This window comes from Pungitius pungitius, chromosome 2 (assembly GCF_949316345.1).
Source record: "Pungitius pungitius chromosome 2, fPunPun2.1, whole genome shotgun sequence".
Lineage (NCBI taxonomy): Eukaryota > Metazoa > Chordata > Actinopteri > Perciformes > Gasterosteidae > Pungitius > Pungitius pungitius.
In genome coordinates this window covers 16,474,428-16,500,196 of record NC_084901.1, presented here as the reverse complement: position 1 = coordinate 16,500,196, position 25,769 = coordinate 16,474,428, and the positions used below count along the sequence as shown (strand labels likewise).

General features: G+C 47.7%; 1 protein-coding gene across 2 annotated transcripts in view; it reads right to left on the bottom strand.

Moving 5' to 3' along the window:
• Nucleotides 1–25,769, bottom strand: part of fat4 (FAT atypical cadherin 4) — an 80,994-nt gene that overhangs the window by 48,931 nt on the left and 6,294 nt on the right. The window lies entirely within an intron of this gene.

Sequence of the window (25,769 nt, the reverse complement as noted above, 5' to 3'; positions counted from 1 at the left end):
TCGGCTCTCTGCTATCATCCATAACACCTTTAGGTTTTTTCTCCCCGGGGTTTATGGGGGTCAGCGCGGGGAGGTCGGGAGGTGATGATTAATTCCTCGCAACAGTTGCATTGTGGGAGCCCCTTGGTTACTCTAGGGTCAAACACCCCCCCCCCCCTTCAGTTTAGCACAAGGGTGTCATTTGTTAGTTGACCTCTTCCTGCGGCTCTGACATCTATTTTGCGGATGAGGGGAAGAAAAGCAGTAAAAGGGGCCGACTTCTGCACTTCATTTCCATCACTTCTTGTTTGAATAAATTCTCCAGAGTTTCACCTCAAAAAAAAAAAACAGGACAGGCCGCCCAGACAACAAGAACTTGTGGGCAATTGTGAATTTGAAAACTCAGACAACAAAAGAGCAATAGTGTCCCGAGTTGGAACGAGAAACCAGCAATCACTCAAACAAAAAGGCAAATATCAAAGTCTGACAAAGTTGTGTGTTTACCAGCGGAGGGGAAATGTTTAGTCTGGCAACAATAAGAAAAGAGGCATTATCAATATCTGTTGCAAACATCGTGGGGATGAAACAGGAGATGTGCAGCGTATGCCAGACTCACTCCACACCCAGAAGAAAACACACAAACAGAACCCAGACAAGTGGCATATTAATTCCAACATTTACTCAGCATTTTAAACAAAGGATCTTTACGAGATAATGTTTGGACTGAGCTGCTTCGGGTAAAACACAAACACACACGTCTTTCTACAAGAGGGCAGACAGGGAGGAGGGCAACGACTCAGGGATCGGGCTTTTGTTTTTCCCCCCCATCAGTGTGTGATTTTAACTGGATGTCTAACAATATATACCACAAAACCAAAGACACTTTCATCACTTGGGGCCGGTACCGCTGCTAAGAAAAGACGCTACATCAAAATAAAAAGAAGGAGGCGGAGGAGGAGGATCTAAGTAGGTCTTACAGTGTCACATGTGATCTAGTCACCGACAGGAGCAGTCGCTACCTGCACCTCCACCTGTCCAACCCCCCCCCCGGTATGCATGGAGGGCCACCACCACTTGTGGCCGGACGGGACAAAGGGAGAGGGTGTGGGGGGGTGGAGGAGGTGTAGGGGGATATGAAGGCAGCAATTCAGAGACCAGAGAAAGACAAGTGAGGCCCTAAAGCGCGACGATCTGCTGTTGAAGATGCCTGACCTTTGAGATGGATGTCAAATCAATGTAGCGGCCATGTTCACGTGTATCTTGGGTGTCCATGTTCAAGTGTTCATTTACTTTACTCAAAGTGATTACCACACAAAGTTTTTATCACAACGTCACGCAGAAATCGCCATTTTGCTTTTTACCATTTAAACAGGGAGAGAAAACTGTTGAATACCTGTTCTATTTCTTTGCTTGACAACAATTAAATTCTAGAGGAATTCCTTAAATACAAATAAGCTTTTATCAGCAATACCAGCCTGTTTAACCCACTCGCCCAAGTGCTTCCATTCTCTCTGCTCACGTGCACATGCCTCCAGTCTCTCCCTCTGTTTTTCCACTGCACACCAGCGCTGTAGCTCAGATTTCAAGTATATCAAGCTCTGGGCCACCACTGTTTATCCATAACCCTTTTAAACAATGGCCTGAGAGCTAAGAAATGCACACAAAAAATGCGTCTTTATATCCGCTTTCTGTGAAATCTAGAGGACACCAGACTGTCACGCAGCGAGAGCTTTATACTCCATTACAGTGATTTCCGTCCGACTTGAAGCTCGGTCATCAGCGGAGTGCTGGATTCCCATCTCTCTCGACCCGGGGGGGGGGAGAAAGGGTTTCGCCGAGCAGCCCGCTCCTCACACCCGGGAGCCGCTCAGCGCACAAACGGCCGTCTACTGATGGCGACTCGAGCGGTTCGACGGCCATCAGTTCGATGGCTTGTTTGAACTTTCCTTCAGATAGCTAAACTTGCTAAAAACCTGTCTAAAAGGACTTCCAGCTCTGCACTCCCGAGCGCATTTTTCCTACATAGTCAACCAATGCTTCTTTGTTTCAATCCACAAAGCTTAAGAATTCTACCTTTTTGAGGAATGTTTTCATAGTTGGGTGTAAATCAGCGAGATCCTCTCTGGCTCGGCATGTCTCCACAGGAATGCCTTTTCATAGCACGGTAGCCCTTAAGACTCGGAGGCCTAAAAGAAACCCTCCAGGCTGGATGGTTTGGTTTGACCCAGCCGCCCATAAAATGCTGAGAAGATCGACCCTTTTTTTTACTCAGTTCCCCCCCCCCCCCCCCCCCGAAGCTCCATGCGGCGTTCTGTAATACGCCGATTCAAACTCGTTGGGCCGCGTGAAGTTTAATTGAATTGCGAGCTGTTAATCCAAGGAAAGAAAATCAACTAATCCAGATTAAGGTCAGCCAGACGGGGAATGGATTTTTTTTTTTTTTTTTTTTTTCAAAAGCACTCCCTGGCCTTTTTTAAGAAACAGGCTCATTACTAGAGAGCAAACATGCTGACGTGAAACAAACACCAAACGGGCCGCAGGGGTTTTGTCACGGCGTGAGAAGATTTTCACATAATCTCAAACCAATGGCTGCTTGTTTCTGCTAAACCGAGGACCCAAATCAGCAAGAGATCAGTGTGGGAAACGCGTGGCCGGACCGATCCGTTCAAACAAAGAGCTAACTGCTAGCTGCTAGCGCTGCAGCGAAATAGCTCTCTGTTGCTACGGTGACGATCCTTTTCTCTGAGAGAATTGCAAGATTATGTCATTTATGCTCATGACATAAATGCGGCAGCAAAAGTGAATACGGATATATATTGTGTGAGGTATAAAAAAGCGACTGCATTAAAACAGTTCATCTCCTGCACTATACAAATATGTAATAAATGGTTTGAATCACATCAATCATTACATTCTGTATTAGCTGATGACACATACACAAAAGGGCACATGATATACAAATAAACCTGAGAAAAGTGTATGATTACTGATTATGGATTAATTCAAGGTGATGTTATTAATGATTCATGTGTCACTCTGCATAACTGTGCCCCATTGTCGTTCAGTTATTCGGGCGCATAGAGGTTTAGAAACGTCCCGTGGCGCTTTGAGGTGCTTTGTGTTAATCTCTTGAGCAATGACACATGGCGGCACTTTGATTCTGTTTCTAGTTGGCCCCCCCTTTGGTATGCAGTAATAACCACAGAATGTAAAGTATGGGGAGGTGGACTCACATTAACGACATCAAATTGGGTGTGCCTACACTGGTCCACAGCACAAGTTTAAACAGAGTTATTTCTATATGTTTTCACACACTCCGAGGCTCCCAAGCAACAGATGGCGGCGCTGCTGGATGATGCGTTCCAGCTGAGGAGGGTCAGACGGTGCCGCCGAGGTGGATGACGCGTGCGTACAGCTCCTCTCCCTCCACCATTGTGTGATTTCAGGTGGAACTGGACTCTTAACATTTATCCACAATGTCTTCATTTCTCTTTGGGCAGCAGTGAAGATAGAGAGAGGTGGAAGAGGGGGATATGGGGGGGGGGGGGGGGGGTGTCAGCTGTGTTTGGGAAAGGAAACTATTAATCAAAAAAAAAAGAAAGAAAAACACGGAGTGATATACGCAAGCCCAGGACCCCCGATTGTGACGTCTCACGTGAGGACCGCTCTTCACGTGAGGACCGCTCTTCACGTGAGGAGCGCTCTTCACGTGAGGACCGCTCTTCACGTGAGGAGCGCTCTTCACGTGAGGACCGCTCTCACGTGAGGACCGCTCTCGGGGATCCGTCACGGCAAACAAACTGACGGATGGGCCGAGGCTTCCGCAATTAGTGCATCGGCAGCTGGGGGAGACCCTTAGACACCCCTGGGTGTCTAGAGAGCGCTGAACGAACAGGGCCCACCGATGAACGCTGCCACTGGGAGCCGGAGAGAGCGCTCCTGAGGACACAAAGTGAATTTTGGGGCCAAAAAAAAAAACGAGAGGAGAGCGGCTCTCGGAAAATATTAAAGACATATGAAGTCATCGGCCTGAGGCCTCCATCAGGAGCTATTTCAGGGTCGTCGTGACGCACACGAGGCCATCAAACCCAAATGCCGGCACCTGGATTCCCACGATCGGACCTTGGATTCACGATTGGACTTCAGGTAGCGTCGAGGTCGGCGGCGGCGGCGGCGAGGGAAGGAGCGAGGGAGTCTGAGGAGTGTCCGCCTCCTCTCTTAGAGAATTAAGATAACCCCAAAGTGAATCAGTCAACGCGGTCCGAGGCTAATCTGACGCTTTCTGCATTATCTCAACTCCACTCAAACACGCGTATGAAAACAAACGGCGTTTTACAGATCCCCCATTCACCCCCCAGGAGTCAAACCGAGGGCAGCGAGAAGCATATGAACCGGTGAAATAAACCTCCACGCCAGATACCCTAAACGTCTGCCTAGAGGAGAAACAAAGAGAGCGCAGACGTCATCGCTTCAGAGAGACTGACGGACATCTTTTTTTTCTTCTTCTTATTCTTGGTTGGAGTTCAACAGAGATTGTAAATGTGATCCATCCAGAAAGGAGTGCTCTCCTCTTTCGATGTTGTTACTGGCAATGAGTGATGCTGTTTTCTGTCCAACACTATCCTCTTTTTTTTTTTTCTTCTCATCTATTCCTGAAATGCTATACGGTGAAAAATGTTGATCTTTTGGTCAAGTTTGGGCTAAAATCGAAGGCTTGTAATCAGTTTCTTTTTAAACCCGCCTTTGCTCGAGCGGGCAGTTTATTTCCATCTTCATGACGTTGTCCAAAGTTCGTTCATCAGGACTCGCTGCTGTGTAGTGGTGAAAAGAAACTAGGCCTGCTTTTTGTTCAAATGAAATATACAAAGTATTAAACTCTCCCGGCACGATAAAGATCTATACAATGTCAAATTTAAGATTTTCCATGCATTCCACAAGTGTAACTAACACAAGTGAATTTACGCTGCCTGTAACCTATGACATGAAAACGAATGGGATAATTAAACTGCTATTGACACTAATTAAACGTTCTCCAACATCCAGATTTAGAAGATAAACATCGCTGAGCCAGATTTAGACCAAACTGTAATTGACTGTGGCCGTTGTGTCTGTAAATCAACTTTACAGCCCTCATGTGGGATTTACAACCAAACTAACGACGCTATATGCTCATGTGAGACTTTCTGCATGTGTGACGATAAAAAGTTTAACTCTGCAATTCCACACCTGGTTTTTAAGAAAATGTTATTTAAAATCCGCGGCAGGTTTGGAGACAACAGATGGATTATCAATCAGAGGACTGTTTATAGTGGACGGAATAACCGACCGACTCGTCCGTTTACTCTCACGTCGAGAGCCATTTAGTCAGAGGAGGAGTGACCGGTGTTTTTCTCCATTTATGCCTCTGAGGAAGAGAAGCTTTTAGCAGACTCTAAAATGACTGAAGAACTGGAGAAAGACTTGAGTGGGGAAGATCCCAGGTGGCCCCGGGACTTTCCTAATAAAGGGCTTTTTGGAGCAGAAAGGACAAAAAAAAAGAGACACACAGATGCGTAACCAGCACGTTTCCTTCTTTGCTTCTAAATATCTAAAGAAGAGCAACAGAAAAATCCGATCCCCGAGTCACAATGCGAGGGGAAACAATGTCCCCCGTGGCGCCGCCAAACCCCCTCCAGGCCGGACCGGGCCGAGGCCACGCGGGGCCGGAGGAGGTCGTGAAGTCAAGTCAGCAGAAGAAAGGGGGAGGAACGCAACACAAGGGTGGCGATTGTTTGGAATTCTCGCAGCGCAGCCACCACGGCTTCCTGTTATTTGTTTTGTAGTAAATGCTGACTCTCGGGCGGTGGGCTTGGGGGGGGGGGGGGGGGGGGGGCTGCCCTGACACAAGTCCTGTTCAGTGTGTGCGCGGCTGCGTGTTGGCTTGGCGTAGTGCGCGAGTGAGAGCTTGTGTGTCTGCACTCAAAGTCGTTGTTTCTTGGCGATCAAGGTCCACTCGGAGGCGGCGATAACCGGGGTTCGGAATTGACTGATTCGCTCGCGTCGCCGAATGTGTTCCTCACCACCTGCAGAGTCCAGTTTGTAGACGCGGAAAAGGCAAAATTTCGTCCGCGCCCCGAATCCGACACTGCTCCGGTGAGTCGGTACATTTCACCAGTGAGTGATTTGACCCAACAGCATTTAAAAAGAGTCATACGAGTCTGCCGCTCTACTCCATCGGAAGCTAATGGGCCGGGGCCTTTTTCCTCGCCTCATTATCTGCTCCTGCTCCTTCTCAGCAACATAAGAGGGGCAGAGAAGAAGAAAAAAAACCTTTAATAAATGAGAACGAGGGAAAAAAGAGGGGACACTGCCAAGGGAAAAGTTGACTTGCGTACGGGAGTGACGTGGAGAACGCTGTGGGGAAAAGAGAGGAAAGCAGAAGGAGAACAAAAATAGAAGTAGAAAGAGAGGTTGAGAAGGACAGAGTAGAGCGAGATAACCTAAAGACGGAACAGATTAAGGAGAGCGAAACAACAAACCCGGAGGGAAAAAAAACTGAAAGGAAGAGGAGTAAAAAGCCAGCGCAGTGCGGTGAGAGCAGGACGCGGAGCACTGAGCAGACTCCACGGCGAGAGTTTTATTGTCTCACTACTTAATTGTAAATAACAGGCCTGGCCGATGTGAACGGCCATTCATTCGCCCAGACAGAGTGATTAATCCATGCTGGGCTTCGGGACAGCGTGCACTGTGTGTGTGTGTGTGTGTGTGTGTGTGTGAAAGAGAGAGAGAGAGAGGCTCTTTCCTTTCTTTCTCGTCTCCATCTCACTACCCTGCAGGTCCTAATTGGTTAATTTCATAAACTTTTTCAAAAGGGGCTCTCACTGCTCCCCTTAAATAAGCGCCCAGTTTAGCATCGCTACCTGCGGCAGCTCGGGCCTTTGTTTCCGCGGGGGGGGGGTTGGGGGGGATGAGAGTCAGACGGTGACCGCGGGGGGTCCTTTACAGGGATACTGGGAGGGAAACTGGGAGGAAGTTGCTCTGCGCCCAGCTTGAAGCTTGGTCACTTCCCAGTGTTTTGTCCAAGGGAAGAGTCCATGACCTGCTCGTTATTTCCTTCTGTGGGAGGGGGGGGGGGGGCTGCCGTGGTATCATGGCTAACGAGCTGGTCGGGATATTGAGCAAATCGTCCGCGGTGCCTCGAGGGGAGCCGCCCCCGCCGCCGCCATGCCGCGCCGACTGTTCGGAGATACAGTCGCTTTTCTGGGCCGCTCCGCTAAAGATCAACGTTCAACGAATGAGGCACAATTGCACGTTACCAAAAAAACAAAATGCCAATACGAGCAGGATTAAACGAGCCCTGAAATGGGTGCAGTCAGACGTCGAAGTGTCTGCATCAGTTACTCTTTTGGAAAAGAAAGGCATTGTGGAAAAGCTCGCTATCAAAGCTCGGGATCAGAGACTTTAAAGTGTTTTTCCCCTAAAAACGAGCGAGCCAGCCGGGGCCCTGGAGCCCCCCCCCCCCCCACACCCCACCCCTTCCGCGGCCAAAGTGGACGCCGCATGCCCGTCTGGTCCACAAAGGACTGATACCATCGAAGCCCCATCCCTGGCCTCCTTTTCCACCCACCTTGACCGATTGTTCCTTTCATTTAAATATTCACGCGAATTTGCGCTGCTGCGGTATCGAGCTTTTACGAGAGGGATTCCAGCCTTTGTACGGCGGAGGGCCCTTCGCAAGGCAGATAAAAAAAAAGCCTAAGTATAAACACGCTCCCATTAGGGAACTGGCGGGCGACCAGCCCTCACCTCAAAGGGATCTGCGTTATCTGCGGGGCGGCCCCCGGGTGATTCACTGCGGAGGACGTTGAGATGAGCCAGGTCCAGGTGAAGCCGCGGTCTACAGGCCAATCTGTCTCCATAAAAATCGACTCGCCCGGCCCCCGGAAAAAAACGACAGACGACGCGAGTGGTGTCAGCGTGGCGGGGGCCCCGTGTGCATCTCCTCTTAGAAAGCCGCTCTAAACGCACTATTAAATCAACCGGTGTATGAGCAGCAGTCCCGTTAAACACAGAGAAGGGACAGGAATTTGTCTCAGGTGGCATCTGTTTTCTACTTGTTTCACTTAAAGGTTGATGAATACTGTCCTGTGTTCCGTCCTGAAGGGGACGTTGAATTGACCCCTCTCGTGTGCAACACTAGAGGTACTGTACCGCCGCCGCCGCCATCCATCAGCGTCTCCGGAGCGCTTTTTTTTACGACTCTATTAAAGTGTTGCTGGGTCTTTGGCTATCTGCACGTCAGGTCTGCGGAAGACTGACATCATCCGTAAAGTAAGACAGGCAGCTAAATCTGAGTGGGGGGGGGTTTCATAAATAACGCAAGGTGGCAATAAAAATGGAGACTGGCGCACCGTGGGAATCCGTTCCGAGGCAGTTTTCTACGCCGCGTGGAGCCTCATGAGGAGTAAATGATGAGAGTCCACGTTGACTCAAAAGCATTGAGACAAGAGATAGAGTTTCAGTAAAAGTTGTGCAGAAAATAAACATAAACTGAGAAAAGGAATATTTTGCGTGTTTCAGTGAGGGGGCCAAAACAACTAAAACAGCAATTTCAACCTCTTCAACTTCCTTTTATCTTTTCGTGCCGTTAGCCATGGCCACTCTTCACTAATCACTAAAAAGCCATTTTTTGCTTATTGAGGCCTCTTATCAGTTGCTGTTCCCAACTCGGCATAAATCCCAACGATTAAACGACTTCAAAAACTTTTTTTTGAGGGTGGGAGGGGAGAAAGTGGGGTTTTCAAAGGGGGGGGGAGCCGACAGGATGAAAAGAAGCTGGGGGCCCATAGAAATGCAAAGGAAGTGACCCCCCCTTTCTCTTTTTTTTTCTTCCCTCCTTGCAAGTCGCTTCGGGGTAGGAAGTTCCCAGCTCCGCCACTTCATTAATTCATGCTATTTAACAAGCGGGATTGTGGTGGGGCTTCTTCGGCCCCCTTCACACTGGAACCAACAACAGCGCCATCAGTAACTGACAACCCCCCGGGCGGAGGGGCTGCGGCCTCCGGGGTCCACGCTGCAAACAAGAGCCACGGGAAGCAGAACCTTGCCATTCAAGAGTTCAGCCATTATTTGTCATCCCTGGTTTCTCCCCACCATACACATCCCCAATCAGGGGCCTCCGGGGGTGGACGCCCGATTGGATGAATCTCCCCCGTTTCCTATTAGGGGTGAGGGGTGGGGGGGTGAGGGGTGGGGGCTCTCGTCAGAAGGAATCAGTATGCTCATCTATAACCACGAGTTAATGTTCGGTTTGTGAGATGTGAGTCTCTTTCTTTCTTTCAGGGGGCAGAAACAAAACCAAAGCCCCAAAATGTACAGTCAGTGGAAGTCAGTGTATTTCAATAATTATTAACAGATGGAGTTGATTATGTCTCATATGCTTCAATCAGTGTAGAAAATAAATGCATTATGGGCTTTAATTGCTTTAAGATTGTTGATACGAGTTTGGACCCTTCGAGGGGGACACAAAATTATCACAGAAAGTTAATGAACTTAAATTGTAAATTTATATTCTAGTCTATTCTTCTAAACTGACATTATTTCAGGACTTGTAATGAATGAATAACAAGATCGAACCCTTTAAATTTATGTCAAAAGATATTTATGTCAACTTTCTCAGTCTTTAAAATGAAAAATAGGTGCGAATCATTGAGGGGGGGCGGCTACGTCGTTCAGACACTCCTTTTCAGCCGTTCGTTGTACCGACAACTGGAACAAAAAACTGATGGAGGGAGGCGTGCGACTATGGGACCACAGCCGAGTTATCCTCTCGGGGAATTATTCAAAACTAAACAGCGTTAATGCCTATCTCAAAGAATGTTACCCAGAATCCTCCAGGAGAGCCTACCAGGGCCCCACATCACTCAGCGTGTCCAAAGGTGTTGAAACCGGGGGGGGGGGTTACATTCCCGTATCTGTAACCCCGACCTCCAGATTTCAGTCGGCCTCAGCTGTTACGACCTGCTCATTTATTATCCTGCACAACCATCGGGGGACTGAGACTGAAAATAAACACTGAGCATGGTGTTATATCGTCAGGTGTTATCTCGAGTGCGTTATCGATTATGGCGAGACCCTAACGACCGGGGGGTTGAAGCGCGATGGGGAGAGGACGCGGCATCGTCCTTTAATTTCCTAATGCGGCGAATATGGGACGCCGATGGGAGGACCACCAGCGAAGGATTGTCCCTAAATGATCACAGTTGCCTTTCAGGGCCCGTGGAAATCCTCTAACGGGGCGATTCAGTATCACACAAGGCTTTTATCGTCGCCCCACTGGGGCCCGAGAGGATCCCCACTAAGACCCACAAAGCAGCGCACCAACCACACGCACACACACACACACACACACGCGCTTAAAGACGAGAATCCATATAGGAGATACAATGGTTGCTTTAAATTTAAAGTACTTTTTCTACCTGAGTCTAAGCTTCGCATTAACTCCACAAAAGGTTTTGAGTGAATGGTGTTTTGGGTGTTTGGGTGTTTTGCAGCGTGCTTTTGAGACCAAAATGTTGATTTATTGATGAATCAAACAAATCAGTGAGCTATTTTGAAAATGAATTAATTGCTGATCTCATTTTTCAAGCAAAGACGCTGTATGGTTAATTGAATATAATCTCAAATGTATTTAAACTAAATAATTGACTTAATTAAATGAGAAAACAAAGGCAAACAATTCTTAATTGGCTTGTTTAAAGCGCGTTTGCAAAGAAAGGGGGACTAGTAAACGTAAAATGTCACAAAATCCCTATAAAACATATACTGTATACTATTCTCTTACAGATACAACCTGTCTTTTCTCAAAATGGGATCGGAATATTAAGTTGGAAACAAAATAGCTGCGGGCATCCAGAATTTTCTAACGAGCCAAACCGCAAAAGCTTCATACAAACAAATACTCCGATACGTCTTTGGAGAGGACAGAAAAATGATGCCACTAATTCATTTGAAGAGAGCTCATCTTTTTAGCTGGAATGGATCTGAGCAAAATCAAAAGTGATGTTTATTCTTCAGATGTACACAGAACCAAATGGAAACACTTGCAATTAATACATACACGTCTCCTCCCGGAGTAAACTTCATTCCCATTACCGGGGGTTAAATATATATCGTGACTGATGTAAAAAAAACAGAGAAATGTAAGTGTACCATTTAGATGACAAGCCTCTGGTCTCTGTGTCTCTCCCAGGACGGGACACATCTCCGCTGGATGAAGTCATGTCAACGTTTAGTGCGCTCTTGCACAACATCATGCTCTATTCTATTCAGTGTTTTTTTTTTTTTTTCCAACTGGCTGATGACTTTAACATACATTAATGGGTAAAATGGGTAGACGCTACTTTTTTTCCCCCCCTCAACCAAACAGGGGGAAATGCCTGGGAATTACCTGTTGGACCCAGGAGATCCCTGCGATCCGCATGCCAAAACCCTCACTTTAACAAACAAAGACAGCGAGGCAGGGCTCGCTCATTAATTCCACTTTGCTTGATTTTGCACGGTTTTCAATGAGCGCTGAGCGACAGAGCTTCGGGAACAAAAGGCCCGCATTGAGACATCTTCACTTCTGTGGCGAAAATCGTCAACAGTTTGACAGGGCCGCCGTCACGCCGCCGCGGCGGCGAAGCTGCCACATTGGCCGCTAATTTGGCAGCGGGGAAGTTTTCCGATCCGCCTCCCCCTCACGGCGACTATGGCTTTAAAGAAAAGAGTCCTTTACGCACTCTTTCCAAATTAAACGCAATATACCGTAACATCTGTTTGCTGGATTGGGCTTTGCTCAGCTGGGTTAAGTTAACCATCCAAACAGTTCAGTGCTTTTTAATGTAACTGGTGGGAAGGACGGCGGTGCTCAATTAACGGTGAAAAGCGGAAATCCTGCAAAAACACTTTCTGGGACGTTCCTGTTGATAGAAGCCGTGAGTTTGGGACAGGAAAAGGAAGAAGAAACATTTTGCCGGAGCTGATGTGTCACATTTCATGACTACATTTCCTCTTATTCTGCCCTGGTATTGTTCCATCTGATAACTAACGATGGAACGGACGGCCCCGGTGTCCCCTTTAGGAGGCGACAAAAGCCGCAACCCCCCCCCCGAAGGCTTGTCGACATCTCGGCTTGTTTAAGACGTAACCTCGGCGGCCCCCAGGCGGTGCAGCTCTTAAGGCACGGCAGCAGCGCGAGCACAAACCTCAGCTCAATCGGTCGGATTCTCACCAAACTCAGGGAGGGGGGGGAATATGAAAAAAAAAAAACACTCAAGCTTAGAGTCAATACAGACGCTGCACCACACAGCTCGCCTGGCAGGCAAAGCTGTCACCCTTCAGCTTGCACCGGTCCTACGGAGAGAGAGACAAGCCAGCTACGAAAACAGTCTGCTGGTGCCTCGGATCACGAGAAGGAGCGACGGGGAGTGAGGTAATCTCAAGGTAATGGAACATGATAAGGGAGAAAGAAAAAAAAAGTCTCTTTGCCAAAACAAGTCAAGATGACAATTGAAAGGTTTGTTTTAATTTGGACTACTTTTAGGGTGGAGGCCTCGGCAGAGGTGGGCGAGATGAATCCTTGACCCCCACAGTGTCTGCAAAGTTTCACTTCGTCTCAAGTGGGACAAACTGTTTTTTTTTTTTTTTTTTCCCCCCCACCATTTCTTTGTCTGACCCACTTTACCACCTCCATCAGTCGGCTGCGCTCGCTCCGGCTGCTTTTGTATTCTTACCCCGGGCCCCTCCCTCTCCAAGGGTTTAACCTCGGGTCACCGCCGACTTCTTAATCAGTTCGGCACATGACCGTTCCTTTCAATCCCCACATACCAGGGGAGAAGCACTCCCTGATACAGTAAATTCAGATAAGAGCTCAACACCCCCCCCCCCAAAAAAATAATAGAGGGACCATATCCCCTCGTATGAAAGCAGGGGCCCCGATACATCAATGGAACAGATTTGGGTGTGGGGTGGCGTCAAAGCACTTCTCCAGAAAATCCACACTTCAAAAGGAGCCAGTATTAGATCGAGCGGGGGGAGGAGGGGGTGTAAAGAGGATAGAGTGCCTTGACAAAGTCTGCCGTGCCAATCCACTGTGGTCACCAAGAGAAAGGAAGGAAAAAAGATAAAAATCTGAAGGGAACCAAGATGTTACTGTGTGTGTGTGTGTGTGTGCTCCACAAAGTTCTTTGAAGGACACAGGCGGGAGTTTCAACCGGCCTAATGGCTACCAGTCGGCTTTGATGCCCTCAAACTAAAAATCATGGACTCGGATCTCCTACTGTCAGCGCCACACGGTTTCAGAGTGTTGGATGTTGTTGCCGTTGTGGCTCTTTCACCAAGCACCGGAAAGATGGTCCCAAAAGGCAGCATTGACTGGCTGTCAAAGGATGGTGAGAGGGGGGGGGGGGGGGGCTGGCCCCGAAAGCGAGAAGGTGAGAGGTCAAAAAGTCCTCAGAAGGGTTGGAAGCCAAGTCAGGAGGGGTTAGAGAGCAGCAGTTGTATTTCTTTTTCCTAAACATAAACCCACCTCACCCCCCCCCCCCTCCCCTCCCCCACCCCCATCCCCCTCTGTTAAAAACACTAACAGCATAAATTAGCGGTATTGCTATTCCTCCCACATCATCTCTAAATCCTTTGGTTTAGCTGGTTCTTTTAATCTGCGGGATAATATAAATAAGCCTGAGGATGAACGTCAGACTCCATGATTACGGCGGGCCGATGACAACTTCGAATCCTCCATCTCGTGGGATGCAGAAGCCGCGAAAACAATGACAATCTGAGGTCGGGGCCTGGACGGAGTGCACGGTGGAGCATTCTTCGGCATCAAATCCAGTTTCAAACTATTTTTGGCAACCCTTGGCCCCGCATTAGCTGCTTTTTTTGGAACACGCCGGAAAATCCGATACCAGAAATGATTCCATCCTTCACATATCCTGGACGTCTGCCCGGGCTAAGCCCACGTACAGTATTTATCAGGAGGGAAACAGAGACAGCGCTTACTTCAAAGAGAGGCCTTGATAAGAGTGACCAGATAACCTTCAACCAAGGCCACAACATGTTAAAACAAGAGCGACAACTTAGAAGCAGGATTTGACGTACAACAACGTTGATGTTTTTTTGAAATGTCAGCCGGCAATATGCTAATAATTTGAGCCATTATTTGTGTTTCAAATTAAGAATTGCACATGGTCGCGACCGAACAAAAAAGGTTTCGGATCGCATCGTGGTATTTAAATGGACTGAACAGCGGACAAAAGGAAAGGGAACTCGATTGGACTGCAGAGCGTCAACGAGAATATTTCTCTGTGAGGATCGCCCATCGACTACACGCCGTATCGGTAGGTAGTTCTTCAGAGTTCGCTTGGACACACGTAGCTCGGCAATAAAGAAAGGTCCTGATCATTTTTGACCAATCACAGCCATTGTAGGCGGTGCAAAACAAACAAATCTGGACTGCCGATGGTAGTGAAAGTGAAGTGCCACAAACCCTGAAGGATCAAAGTTTGTATCCAAACACTAGTACTAGTACATAACTGAGAACTGTGGCTTCCCGTGCACCCCCCCCACACTCTCCTGCAAATGAAGATGACAAACAGCCCGTGCACTCAGAGGGCGTCGGGGGTCAGAGAATGAAGCGGCCGACACCTCTGCAGCCACTTGACAGGATGAAAAAAGAGCGGGAGACGAGGGGTGGCGGGTCGTCGGGGAGAGGGTGGGAGTAGCACTTGAGGCCCGAATGGAAGACACAAGCCTCCCAGCAGCAGCAGTCAGAGGCAAGGGGGGACACAGGGGCTACTGTTCCCATTGAGGTCTTTGTCTCCCGGGCGCTCTCTTGTTTTTCCTCAGCAAACCGTGGGTACAATGAAGGCGGCGTGCTCCCCTCCCCTCCCCTCCCGCAAAGGGGCTGTCAATACTGGACCTATCAGACCCTGAATGGCCGAATCAGCCTTCCCATGAAAATCAAGTCAATGACCTGCTTCCCCTGGCTCTCCTCCTTGTGAAGTGGGTGACAGCTATAATTTCAATAAGTGAAACAGAGGGAGAGAGCAAGTAGAGAGAGAGAGAGAAGGAGCTTTCTCACATGTTGCTGAGGGTACTTTGCTCCGGACTCGGCGTCCTCATATAAAATGCATTAATTCCTTCGCTGTGAGCTCACCGTAAAAGATTCGATTGTGGCCGATTCGACATAGTTTTCCGAGCTCCATTAAGAAAAAAAAAAAAGAGGGGAAAACATGATGCCGGGAATGCTAAGACAATTTTGAACCAAACATTTAACTTCAGCCTTCTGACCCAATCAAGTGGAAGAGAAGACAGGCTTTGTCCACCTTGGCCCATCCAAAAAAAAAAAAAAAATTACCCAAAGGAGGGGGGAATGGGGACGGGGGGGAGGAGGAAAAGAAATGTAAAGATTTTGCCAAGCTTTTGTCACGCTTTAAGGACTGGCTTAGTCAATTGCTGTCAGATCAAGAAGACAGAAAGGAAAACAGCCGTGGTTGCCTTATTTAAAAAAACACTTTATCTCGCGGCCAAGTCGGGAGAGTCCCCATAGACAGAATTACACAGTTACTTTTAAAGGATTTGCATTTAAAAGATGGCGTACAGGCCTGAATGCGGGTCGTTTCCCCCGTGACCATAGAAACACTAGAAAAGGTGGAAAATTCAGTCCGCTGAACTTTAAACGACTTTATTAAAGTGTCACTAATCAGACGTGAAAGACACAAGGTTTTAGTGTTTGGGCAAATTTACAGAAAAACCAAATATAAAAAAAGCCTAATGACCTGTTAAGAGCCTTGTTTGTGTCCCATTCCATAATAAAGAAGGGGCCATTGCTCACGTCAGGAAAAAAATTAATAACCCCAAATATTCAAAGAATTTGACTAGAGCGCCGTGCTGACGAATTCTGGTATCAGATCAGAGTTATAATAACAATTCCCTCTTGGCGGGTAATTCATTTTTGCAAACTTTTGCCCAAATCCAGACAACAATTGACAAGCGTACAAAAAGTCCCGAGTGGTAGAAATGTAACCCAACACTTTTTTTACAAATTACAGATGATAATTGCTTGATTCAAAAACATCCTGGCACGCATTTCCCCGCAGAAAAAGACAAATTCCTAAGCAGAAAATTGCAACCATTACAGCTTAATGGGATAACAACCCAAAGAATAATCCCTCGCTAACAATGGGGAGGTTTGAAAAGACTCCTGTGAGTCCTGCGTGGTGTCTGCCAGCGGAGAGCTGCGTTTTACAGCCACCGGCCGGCGATGTAATCTCCGCTCAATGGGGACCTGGAGAGAGAGAGAGACTCCGTCTCTGTCCCCTCCGTCCATTGATCCGTACATCGCGTCCACAAAGAAGAGGACTCATTTCCATTCGACACCGACTGCACCGAGGGGGAACAAATAAAAGTGTGGGGGGGGGGGTTGGTGGATGAATTAGCATCGGCGCTACAGATGAAAAGAGAGCCTGTGATCTTCCAGGCTGGTCCTAATCATATATACACGCCACAAATGAATCATCCCGGGAGTTGATATCAGCGCACGAACTAATTAACGAACTGATGTGTGCAGAGCAGCGGAAAAACAACAATGTAAACAACCCCATCAATGCAGAAGGGTTCATTGGTGTCATAATGATATGAATTTGATTTTGTGACCCGAGCACTGTTAATGAGGGGATTTCTTTTTGAAGACGAGATGTTTTCAAACGGCGTGGAAGGGATGCTGGTATTCTTTTCTTCTCTTAAGCACAGATCCTGCTCATGTATTATTTCAGGGTGGGGGGGGGATGGTATTTCCTTCCATTCTATGTAGCCATTGGTTGACAGCACAGTAATTACGTTATTCATGACCATGAGTATATGTGTACACCACCACCAGGCATCTACAGTCAATTTAAATCAAAAATATATACTTGGCATCAGTGTCAAATCCACTTCATGCTTCAACATTTGCCCCTCAGAGTCATCCACCCCCCCCCCCCACACACACACACACAAAGAGGTAGATATACAGTACAATTTAAGTTAATAGCAAACAGCACCACGTCCACGCAGCCTCCCCGTGGAGCCAAGCACCGGGGGGGGGGACAGATGGGGCGCTCTGACAGTCCGCGGATCAAACTGGTTCCATATGACCACAGCTGGCACCACTCCCGGCCCCCGGGGGCAACGAGGGCTTCCTCGCCGTCCGAGCGAGGGGCCAAACTCTACGGCGGGGGCGGGGGGGGGCTCGCGAGGAAGAAAAAAAAAGCGAATATATCTCGAGTTTCAAAGACGATTTGAAATCTGATGACCATGGCCCGTTACTGATTGGTTCCCACAAAGCGCACACTTGATCTTCTACATCAAAGCTAAATGTGGAGAATTCTTTGCTAAAAAAAAAAAAAAAAAAAACACTCCCGTTCCAAGACGTAAAAAGATGTAAACAGATATTTCCCATCTGTGACGGGATAATATGCCCAAATATCCTACATCAGGCTGGGGGCGGGTTTTTGTGAATGAGGCCCCGAGGGTGCGTCGGTCTCCATAGAGACCACGCCGCACCGTTTCACGGCCTCCGGGCCTGCAGCGAGGCATGATGGGAAGCAGTGACCACATCGTTACCGGCCGCTCCTCGGCCTTGTCAGACGTCAAGAGGCATAAAGGAGGCATGCGGAGTTCACACCCGGGCTGCCAGTCTACCGCGTTCGCCCGCACATGCGTAGACACACACACACACACACACACTCGTCGGCCTGATGAAACTCCGGCGCGCTTCCTAAGAGGGACGATTCACACCGACACACACACACACACACACAGCGGGTTGTTTAGCTGCCAAGACGAGAGGCAGTGCATCCGCTCAAGTCCTGCCAAGTCAGGTCAAAGGTCACACAGATTCACTGGGAAGGTCCTGAGAGCGCTCGCTCATTATCGAGTAACGGCATCGGTTGGCACGGAGCCAATGCGAGCGAGATCCCCTGTGACATCCGCCAGAGGGATTAGCGGGATTAAGCGGCTGGATGACTGCAGCGGTTTTTGGAAGGGGAGAGGGGGGGGGGGTGAAGGTGTAAACACGCTCAGGATACACATGGGTGCGTTTTCCCTCACACAGACACACACACACACACAACGTGTCTCGTAAGCCGCGATGACCCCGATGACATCACTAGGGTTATTTTTTGCAAGCTTGATAAAGCCACTGAAGACATAATACCGATGCATTCCAACACGATGTGAGCAGTTTACTCCCCACGATGAGTCAGTTTCCCTCTAAAAGGGACAAGCTCAATGCTAAATCCAAACGTCCTATTCGTCCTGTAACCAACTGGGCAACACAGACCAAAACATTTCAGTTGGAAAAAATAGCCCCCGTATGACAAAATGTATCATTATTTCTTTTCATTTCTAAAGGTCAACTGGGTCTTTACACCAGTCTCCCTCACTCTTACACCAACAGACCACTGCACTTCTGATGGCAGCCCCCCCACCCCCCCACACCGGTGGGTAATATCTGATCACCCTCCATGTAATACCATAAGAACACAATGTCCTGGGAGGCAGACTTCATTACGACCTGTCCGTCAACAGCCGGCCAGCCAAGTTCAGACAAAGTTTCGGATGATTCATTTTTCCGGTAGGCTCCTATTTTAAAAGTCCCCCCCGCCCCCCCCCCCGTTCATCTCTGGGAGCAACGCGTCAGAACCGTAGACGGATAACTCGAGAAAAATGAGCAGAGGGTGCCAGGATTTGGACCTGTGCAAAAAAGGTATGCGGCGTTGTTTAACGGCGAAGGCATGTGCCGTTACGTAAGCAGGCCGGCACGCGGACGCACACAGAGCCCGGGGTTCTGAGAGAAGGGAGAGTCGCACTTTTAAAATGACATCCACACGCACACACACACACACACACAATAGAGCCTGGTGAAATTTGGCCACCTCATGCATTTGTGCAGGGAAATCACAGAGTGGGCGAAAAAGAGTTAAGAGTAAAAATAGCACATTTGAACAAAGGTAGTCGAGACCAGAGCCACAGTCACACTGAGATATCAGCAGCTTTAATGAAATTGTGTCCGACAACAGGGACCCCCCCCCGAATGTGAAAGAGAGGCTGAGTCACGATGACTGGATCCCGCACATAGCTGCCCAGAAGCCTCACCAGCAGGTTTCAATTAAACAAGCCCAAGTGGAGGCGGGTTCACCAAAACGGCGAGCTATTTGGAGCTCTTTTTCGCTCCGTTCAGATCAGTCGTCGGAAATGTGTTTTTAAACCCGGCATCTTGTGCAGAGCCGCGCAGGCCGCCCGGGCGACGCTCGCGTCCAGCGCGTTCTCTCATATTCCACTGAAATAAAACAAATAAATACGATTTCTAGTTTGGAAATGCGCCTCCGCCGGGATCCAAGAGTCTCCTTTGAATGAGATAATAATCCCTCAAAAAGGGGGGCTCACGCTCTGCAGTTATTGTCTCAGTGACCACAAGCTACAACAACCGCTGCAGAGCGGACGATGTGTGCGCCCAATTTCAGGAGGGGGAAGGCAAGCCAGGAGACGGGGGGGGGGGGACGCAAGACCCGACGAGAAGCACCTGTCAGTTCAATAGAAGCTTAAAGAAAAAGAGGCACCCGATCTCACTCACCACTGCGTGTTATCATGCAGGTTGATGCATCATTTTTGCAGATTCTAGGAAAATAGAAAAAATAACATGTTCTGTACTAGTATATCTCTCCTTACGAAGCTTTGAGACATCATCACTTAACGAATTGTTCCAGCTTTTTAATCAACACGATGATAGTGTTTACACAGAGTGACATATTGAAATAAACACATCATTCTGCAGAGTTTTCCCCTTAAATCTTGCTTAACATGTTTGGCATTATTTTAAACTTTGGGATCTCCACTATGATTTGTATTGAAGTTCACCGGGTTCGAACAATACTGCAATGCAAGACTCAATTGCACACTGCAGGGTTGTTGGGGATTTAGATTTGAAAACAAAGGTAAAAAAGTAGTAAAATAAGAATTTCATGCTATGAACAAGTTGCAAGTTAAAACAAGGGGAAAAAGTCCATTGTGTCACTGGGTTGTCGTGGTCTGAGAAAAGGCCCAAAAGCTTTCAAACAAAGAGCAAGAACAGAATTATGAGCCACGCTCCTGCATGATTCTAAAGATCCAACAACGTGCACAGCAATCGAGTGCCGGAAAAGTCACGGTGGGACATTCTGAAAGCAGAAATATTTCAATTCCAAAATTGAAAACATCTGCAAACCAACTGCGGCTTGGCTTACTCTATTTCTTTTTAGTTAGGACTTCGCAGAAGAGCCAAGCGAGGGAAACATTTTGAACGCATTAAATGCAACAATCACAACAAACAACAACACAACTAGACAACATGTAAATAATAAAAATAGAAACTCTGTACTGAATGCTGAATCGCAATTCTAACCTCTTAATAAAAAAGGAGAGCAGGAGCTACGCTGGATCCCCGGATGGAAAACTCATAAAATAAGAGGGGAGATAACAATAACACGGGCTCTTGCTCGCTGGTGCCAGTCTATCTTTGCTTGTCTCCTGCCTCTGACACTAAAGCCCTGCTCCCGCCCCCCCCCCTCCAGCTCCCCACCCAGCTCCTAAATTGTCTGTCCTGCTGTGGGAGAAACCCCTTCCAGGTGTGTGTCTGTGTGTGTGCACGCTTCTGAGAGTGTGAGAGAAGTCTGCACAAGATGGAATTGAATATCCGCCCCCCCCCCCCCCTTCCTCGTTGGATTTCCCGGGAGGAGGGAGGATCGGACCAAGTGTCCCTGCGGAGCTGCCCGTTGATGGACGGCCATCGAGGAAGTGAGATGTGCAGGAGACCAGGAGCGCTCTCTCCCTCTCTCCTCCTCTCCTTCTGAGACGGTGAAGCCCGAGCTACGAAAACAATGGAAATGTGCAGCGCTTATTCCTGCATGTGGATGTGTTGAGTTTGTTGATGCTAGGAGAGCTCGGTAAGTCACGTGAAAGAACAAATCATTCTGAGGCTGGGATCCATTATTACCGCCGGGAGCGTGTGCCAAAATCAACCCTCCACTCTCCCTCCCTCCCTTCTACCTCCCTCGTTTTACAAGTGAAAGTTGTGGAACATTATTTCTTTTCTTTTTTTTTCTCAAAGCTGGACGGACTTGGGCATATTTTATGGTGCCTTCACAGTCAGAGAAACGTGATGAAGAAGTCTCTGGGACGTAGTCATACTCAAGATATATTTCCCTGCTGATTTGTAGCTCTTGCTCGGGGGTTGGCGGATGGGGGGGGGGTGGTGTAAGGCCCGGGATCATAACTACACCCGATCATTCCCACTCTAATACTCCCGATCACGCCTCAAATCGGCGGTACCGACGGACAGGGGGCACTCCCGTCCGGGACTAAACTCCGGCCTTCGCGTTTGGTCCGAGGAGGCGAGCGATGGCCCCTCCCAGAATGACGCGTGGCAATCGAAGCAACCGCACAAGGAGAAATGTTTCTCGGATGTCAAAATAAACCCGATGATGCAAAACTCTGCGGAGCATGCACAGCTCTGGCCACATTAATTTATTATTCCAACCCAAAAAGGCCCTGCCATGACTTTGCATGAGGCTGAAAGGGGGCAAAAAAATGAGGAGGAAGAAAAAAAAAAAAGGTTCGCAGACAGACAACCGCAGAGCTGAAAAACTTTTCTTTCAATATACATTCACATTCCCTTTAAAAACAGACTTTAGTGGTAAACCAGGTTTAAAAATAGTGTGTGAATAATTTCAGTTTGAACCTGTTTAGAGGAGCAGCAGGGTGGAGTCACCGCACCAAGACAAAGCACTTTGCCACAGAAGACAATACGAGGAGGCGAGACAACGTGACGCTGTATCTCAAAAGGTAACTTTGTTGCTTTTACGTTGGTTTAAGTTTAAGGTACATACAAACACAGGACTGTCACTCAGGGGGCCGCTGTTCGTGTCCCGAGTGAAACCAACGCGTTTGCTGCGTAGAGTTATGTAAAAATATATATATATATATATATATATATAGATTTTGACAACCTACCTACATTGTTACGGCAGATTTGCTCTTTTGTTTTCTTGTGCGACACTTGGCTCAACGTTAGAGGCTGAACAATGCGACCCTGCCATTGACCTTTCAGCCCCAAGAGTGGTGTGCTGTGAGCTGTGCGGATCGCCGCTTCATGTGGAAAACAATAAAAAAAAATAAAAAAAAAGGTAAACAGGACGATGTGGGGAAAAACAACCTTAAATTATATATATATATATATATATATATATATATATATATATATATATATATATATATATATATATATATACATATACAGGTAGAACAAATGGAAGAAAGCAAACCTTAACCGTAAACCTGCACTTGAGAGGCGGTTTGAACTTGAGGTCAGTGTGTGCGAGTACTTTACGCACCGATGCACCAGCGAATGTTGATCCAACTTTTAGTGCGATTGTCTCGTAAAGCGGGCGAGCGCTGTGGGACGGTGCGCACGCTCCCCCCCCCCCCCCCCGTGGCCGCGACCACCTACCAGGAAGCCGAGCAGATGCTCACCTCCTCAACGGCCATCTCTAAAAGGCGCGTCCGGACGGATTACTGCATGAATTATTACGCTGGGTCACGGCCGGACCGGACTGTTATCAGCCTTTCTCACACACACACACACCCCAATTAAACCGTGGATTACAATGCACAAGGAGGCCGTTGTTCTGCATCGCTCCTCTTCCAGTGGGTGTGAAACGTCCCTCCTGAGGATCATTAAACTTTAATACTGAGCTGGCGTATAAATCCAATGTCATCAAACCGCTTCTTTGCTGCTCAGTTTGAATCGACAAAGGAGAGTGAATGCAGCGCTGCACAACCTTTCCCTAGAAACTGTAGACATCAATATTTAAATTTGTATTAATACGCCCTCACACACACACAAACGTTAGCATCTGTACAGTCCGGCTATCCGTGACCTTCCCCTCCCTGCCTCGTTTCACCTCATGTTGGAGGTTTTCAGCATCCTGCAAACACGAGGACATCCAAAGAGGTGAAGAAAAACTTAATTTTAACTTTAAGTTAATTAACAAAGAGATTTATGAATGAGACTAGTACACAACACAGAGATCTACACAAACAGATTGCTGCAGACGCAAAGCAGGGGGGGGTAAGAGACGCAATGACAGAGATGTACAGTTTGAATGAGGCGAGAGGGGATACAAACAGAGCCGAAGTTATGCGGAGCAACACAGTCCGCCTCAGTGGCCGTGCTTCCCAAAGACTGCCGTGGACAGCGATGTCCAGAGAGCCGAGGACTCATTTTCCTTCATTCCCCCACAGCTCCCATTACCACGGCCCGGCGCGTCCAGAGCCGCCCTCCCAAACCCCCTTTTTCACGGCTGTCTCCCGTACGTCCCACACCGGTGGTGGGAGGGGAGGAAAGCTGTCCGACGGGGGCATCCGTACACACTCCTAAATCAAGACGCTGGCACAGACCGAAAAAAAAAAACAGGAGACCCCCCCCCCCCCACCTACACCCCCCTCGATCCGCGTCCAGGGCCGCGCAACACTTTATCTGCGTAGGCAAAACAAAGGAAGGCCCGTTGAACACTCTGAGCGTGTTTACTTTCTGGGGAGAACAATGCCTTTGAGGGGAGGGGGCGAGGACTGATGTGGCCATAGTGGGCCTCTCCGAGAAAAAAAAACAGCGCTTCATTTTGATTCCCAGTGAGCTTAAGAAAACAGTTGTAGTTTGGTGTGTTGGGGCGGGAGGGAATGAGTGCAGGACAAGAAACAGATCACACCTCTTTTTCTCGTTCACTTTCCTGTGGTGCAGAATTTCAGCCTCCGCTACTTTTCACAAGTCAAACGGAGGTTTTTAGCAAAGGTTTTTTTTTTCTAAAAGATTTGCAGCCATTTGATTCAATTGTCTTGTTTTCAAATGAAGGACACGAGCTAAAAACATGTGTGGGTCACAAGAGGTGAAATAAAAGTCTTCTACGTGCCTTTCTGGCTCTGACCTTTCCCTTTGGTGCCTTAACATCAAAGTGACATAAACAAATAAAGATCCCTTTCTAGGAAATAAACATGCGGACATTTTGAAAAGGCTAATTGCTTTCCAGTGCAGGTGTTTTGTCTTCAACAGCTGATGGGAAACACCGGGCCGTCACATCACTGATTATGTTGAGCCCTCGAGTGGAACAGCTCCTTTTAGTTACTGGTTTCCAACCCCAAACAGAGGACATTGCAGGATGTGATGAATCAAAACTTGGGAGTGAAATAAAACAAAACATCCTCCTGAACTCTAGGAATGGAATCTGGATTCGCCGACGATGAAGGAATCTGCCGCCAAGAGAATCTCCTTGTTCATTTTACCATTTTTCGGAGAGGAATAAAGTATCTCTGGGTGATAAAGTCAGTCGCATGACAATACAGACGCACACACAACCACAAAGTATGAACATGTTAAGGATTAAAAGAACCCCGGCAGCCTAATGGAAATGCCCACTGCAAATCAGATGCGGGACAAAAGTCCCATCAGTCATGCAACGACAGGTCTAATCAACAATCACTGACAATAAAAAACGTTCTAAAGATGCCAAGAAATTACGGAGGAAAAAAAACAAAACAACTCTTTCCAAAGCGCGCTCCTGATTTGTTTAAGATCACGGCCGTCGATAGTGCATGTCCAGAAGGATTCCCTTTGTTTGAGTATTTCCAAAACATCGCACATGGTGCAAGGGAGGGGAAAGAAAGAAAATGCCAACTTTCTCTCATGAATGCAATCAATGGGGAGAAGGGGAAATGGAGAATGTGAAAGGGTCAAAAACCCCAGGGGTGGAAATAATCCCCCAGTTGCTACCGGGTATCTGGTGCATAAACACTGCAGTGGAAAAACATTAGTCTAAGTCTGAAGGTTTACGCTATTGTACCACACAGTCCTTTGAGATCCTGCTGACAGAGGAGACACAAAGAGGGATGTGACCTGTGCGTTTTAGCCAACAAAACTATGGCTGCAAACTAAGACTGTTGCATTTCAACCCAAAAACCAGCCCACATTTCCGAATGCGTAGGTCATTTGAATTCTTCCCAGTTATTAGATCTCACGCTTCTCAAACTGGAAAGACTGACTGCTCAGCCAGGTGGTGTGGTAAAGTCATCTCTCCACGGGGTGAGAAAGTTCAAGCTTAGCATGAAACCAATCTAGAGTTTAATGTTTGGGAAAGCGAGCGCCGAAGCGCTATGTTCTCTCATTAGCTCGACAGGCGGAGTCTGCAGGAAAGCACATCACCGTCCTCGCCGCAGACAAAGTGAGAGAGCGTTGATATTCCCATTTGGACCGAGCGTTACTTCAAGTTGACTCGACTAACACCATTTTGCCAAATAATCCTTGATATCAATAACATGCTGAGTGTTTTCTCCAAATAACTGATTGCTGTATTAGATTTCAGTTTCAACATTTGCATTAATAACAACTGTCAAATATATAAACTTAAATCATTTCACATCGGGCATTTTTCAAAATGCGGTAACACAAAACACATTTCTCAGGAGAAGACGAAGCTCACACCTTTTTGTTCTTTGCTCTAACAAATCCATTATATGTACAGTGTGTGCGCGCCACCAGGCCTGTAATAATACGGCATCTCGAGTCCTGGTTAAAATATCCAGAACATATACATAGAGTCACATTTGTTTTTCATTTGACAGACAGACTTGGGGTTCCTGCAATACATTACAGAAGACTTAACTCTCCCTCTGGAGGGAAAGCCTGAAAAAGGTGCATCGCT